General features: G+C 40.1%; 1 long non-coding RNA gene across 4 annotated transcripts in view; it reads right to left on the reverse strand.

Annotated features, from left to right (window-relative positions):
• LOC122174247 (uncharacterized) overlaps nucleotides 1-3,560 on the reverse strand; it is a 59,863-nt gene extending 56,303 nt beyond the window's left edge. Inside the window, exon 1 of one of the 4 annotated variants that reach the window (XR_010588783.1) lies at nucleotides 1-3,560. This exon is cut by the window's left edge and continues 9,457 nt beyond it. This is a non-coding gene — a long non-coding RNA (uncharacterized LOC122174247). The other 3 variants (XR_010588782.1, XR_010588784.1, XR_006175835.2) reach the window with 3 other exon arrangements.
• Between the last annotated feature and the right edge of the window lie 413 nt (nucleotides 3,561-3,973).

A 3,973-nucleotide genomic window follows, 5' to 3' on the forward strand; every position in this document is an offset into this window, starting at 1 on the left:
TTTGTATTCAAGGTAAGGCCCACTGGGTTAAGTAAAGGTTGGAGGCTGGAGCCCATAGGTCCAGATCCTGTGAAGCCTTCTACATACCAGAACTTCCATTAACTTCATTAAGACCACTGGAGTGAATAAGCCTTATCCAGATGGGTACAACTTGGTGGATCTAGCTTGGAGACAAGTGTTTGCTATAGAGATGGAGCTAGGTATGCTGCCAGAGCTAAATCACTTTTATTAGTTATAGCAACATACTGGGTGTGATTATCCTCTCACTTGCCAGTGTACATTGAGAGTAAGTCCATTGAAATCAATGGGGATATATTGGTTTGAGAGGAGAATTGGGCCCATTACCTCACTAAACAGGACACTGTGGCAAAGATAGGCCCCATTGGCTTCAGTGGGAACTACTCATGTGCTTAAAGTGAAATATATGTGTATTTGCAAGACTGGGGCCCAAGTCATTCCATAGGTCATGTGGTTGACCAAATTATCCATCTATAGCCTTTGTTTTTTTGAATTTACCACATGGTGTACCATGATACAAATCACAAAATCCCTATCTTATACCATAAAAAAAGACAACTGGAAAAGACGAATGCCAGGCAAATGGTAACCAAGTCACATCTTAAGGAACTAAAAATGGGTGTATTTCTGAGTAAGGTACTTAATATGTAATAAAGGGAAAAACTGGTAGTAAATCTTTATTTTCTGTTTATTCATTTGGTATGACTAGCCCTTTTGTTTACGCAAAATTTTATTTTGTCTATACGATCCTTTTATTTGGAAACTAACACAGTAAGATGGCTTGTTTGATTATTAGTTTCCTAATGACTTCACGGGACTAAGGTTTTTTTCCCCAAAGAGCTATCTTATTCCCTCCTATAGAAAGTCCACAAAAGAAGAAACAATATATGGGAAACTTGTGGAATTCCTGACTCACTGCCTCCTTTAGAGGAGAGGGTTTGGGGCAAAGATAGGGCAGGGCATGCTGTCTTCCAGTTTAGTTGATGTCCCAATGCCATAAGACAATTCAGGGCTTATCAGGGCATCTACACTGAGAACTAGTTCTCCTGAACTACTCCTAATCTACCCCAGAAGCTATGCTGCCATTATTTTACCGTCCACCTTTGTACTTTATTTTTGCTTCCCCAATTCCCCCCATTCCCTCTGCACCCCCTTCCCTGGCCAGGAATGAATAAGGTTTCTACATTAATTTATGAGATTTTCTCATGGATTTACTTTGAGAAGATACCACCTACAGGGCTTCCCCCTGATCTAAATCTTGTCCAACTGGCAACCTCTCCCTCATGCATGTCAGATGGTAATTGCACACAGATACTTCCAGAGCGACAGGGCTGACATACTTTGGCTCTGCTCCCCTCCTCTGAAAGTTTGGGTCCATTGGAAGAGGGATTTTGCATCCACTACCAGGTGCGGCTCTGTTTTTTGCAGCCCCAAGCACAGCAGTCAAGCGGCCTTCCGCAGCATGCCTGCGGGCGGTCCGCGGTCACGCGGATTCGGCGGCGTTTCTGCGGGTGGTCTGCCGGTCCCGTGGCTTCGGCGTACCCACCGCTGAATTGTCGCCGAAATCGTGGGACCGGCAGACCTCCCGCAGGCATGCCACCGAAGGCCGCCTGACTGCCGCCCTCACAGCGACCGGCAGGCTGCCCTCCGCAGCTTGCCGCCCCAGGCATGCACTTACTGCGCTGGTGCCTGGAGCCGCCCCTGTCCACTACTCACCATGTAGTGGAGGAGCTCAATAATCAAAAGGCTTATTTACTTTTTGTGCCACCTATATAAAAAGAGGACAGTGATCAGTTGTTCTCCATGATCCTGAAGGCAGGGCAAGAAGTAATTGGCTTAATCTGCAGCAAGGGAGATTTAGGTTAGATATTGGGGGGAACTTTTTAACTATAAGGATAGTTAAACTCTGGAATAGGCTTCCAAGGAAGGATGTGGAATCTTCATCATTGGAAATTTTTAAAATCCGGTTGGACAAACACCTGTCAGGGATGGTCTAGATTCATTTGGTCCTGCCACAGCACAAGTGGCTGAACTTCATGACTTCTTGAGGTCCTTTCCAGCCCTAGATTTCTATGATTCCACTGCACCCATATTTATAGGCCAAGGGTAACTAACATTTTTCAAAAGCATCTAAGTTCCTTTAAAAATGTGACTCAGACTCTCAAATCACTTAGGAACCTTTGCAAATGTTATCCCACTTTATGTATAATGTCACCTAGAAATATATATTTGGGCAAGAAGCTTTAAAAAGGTTATGCTCACTTTAATTTAAAATGTTACTTTCCTCAACCAAATGTTTGTCAAAGTGTATAATACATATTCCCGAAGATGAATGACTTCTGATCATCCCCCTCCTCATCTTGAAACCTACTTCTGAAGTGGTGGGGCGATGTAATCCTTGGATTACCGTGGCACTAATCCCCTCCATTGTAAAGAATCAGCAGTTTTTACATCTATATTGATCTCACAGTATGACCTGAATTCAATAGGAGCCACACACATGCATCTAGCAGCAGGCTTTGTCTCCTTAAATGGTTTACTATTATAATATAATAGCCACCGTATTGTATGAACTATTTAACTAGATTGTATAACAATTTTTATTGCTGGGCAATTTAAATTACAACTTCTTTCAGCAATTCAGAATTCTGTAATATAACATTCTACAGTATTTGTCAGAACTGGTATAATGGCATCATAAGCACCCAACAATTCCATTAATGTTTCATTTATGCCAGCATTTCTTTATCAAAATAAACAAAACTAGAAATCATATGTGCCTTATTCAACAAATTAGAGTGAGTGGCCCCCAAAAAATTAGCACAGACTTTTAACTTGAATGTAAAAAATGTTGTTCTAGGATGAAAGTTGGTCTGCAAGGTCTTTCCAGGGACATGAGGATCTGGGATTTTCAATGGGCCTTATTGGAGTTAAGTGCCCAACTACCAGGTATCTAAGTGGAGGCTGGGCATGTACCTCCAGTAAGTCCCTTTTGAAAATTTTATTCCTGTATTTTAGTTGTTGTGGATTGATTTTTTAATCATTTGAAAGAATCACTTTGGTGAAAATCATTTTTTATTCCTGTATCCCAATTTTTTAGAAAATGTGTACTGAACTAATGAAATAAATGTAAAAGAAATAATTATTAGACATTTAGGCCCAGATCCTCAAAGGCTTTTAGGCACCTTACTCCCACTAATTTCAATAGAAATTAGGAGTCTATATATCTTTGTGGATCTGGCCCAAGTGCTTTTCAAAAAGACTTTTAGTATGCTGACTCTTAAATGTGTTTATACTTCTATACTTAATAGCATTGTAGGCACTGTTGTAATGTACTGAATGAATTTACATTTTTAGAAATGTTTAAATATTTAAACAGTCAAGTAATTGACTTAAAAATAATTGCTTATATACACAAAGAGGGATAATCAAAAAACTATGTTATAATAAGCAACAGAGAGTCCTGTGGCACCTTTAAGACTAACAGATGTATTGGAGCATAAGCTTTCGTGGGTGAATGCCCACTTCGTCGGATGCATGCACTCACAAAAGCTTATGCTCCAATACATCTGTTAGTCTTAAAGGTGCCACGGGACTCTCTGTTGCTTTTTACAGATCCAGACTAACACGGCTACCCCTCTGATATGTTATAATAGTATTCTGTCAAACTAAGTTACAGTTAAGGCTAAAGCTCAATCTTTAACTGATCCTAATTTGTTTATATCTATTGCAACAGAAATGGAGCCGGATTTTACACTCCTGTTTTACATTTCTGTGACATTAGAATCAGATCCAAAGTATTTGAAAATTTGCTTGCTTAAAGAGATGCATGTCATTTTCAGGCACAATGGAGAAGTTAAAAGACAAAGAGCCAAATTCTGCTGTCATTTATACTCGTGCAAATCCATAGTAATGTCACTGAAGATACAATTATACTTCATTCTTCAGAAATTTG

Source organism: Chrysemys picta, chromosome 6, assembly GCF_011386835.1.
Source record: "Chrysemys picta bellii isolate R12L10 chromosome 6, ASM1138683v2, whole genome shotgun sequence".
Classification (NCBI taxonomy): domain Eukaryota; kingdom Metazoa; phylum Chordata; order Testudines; family Emydidae; genus Chrysemys; species Chrysemys picta.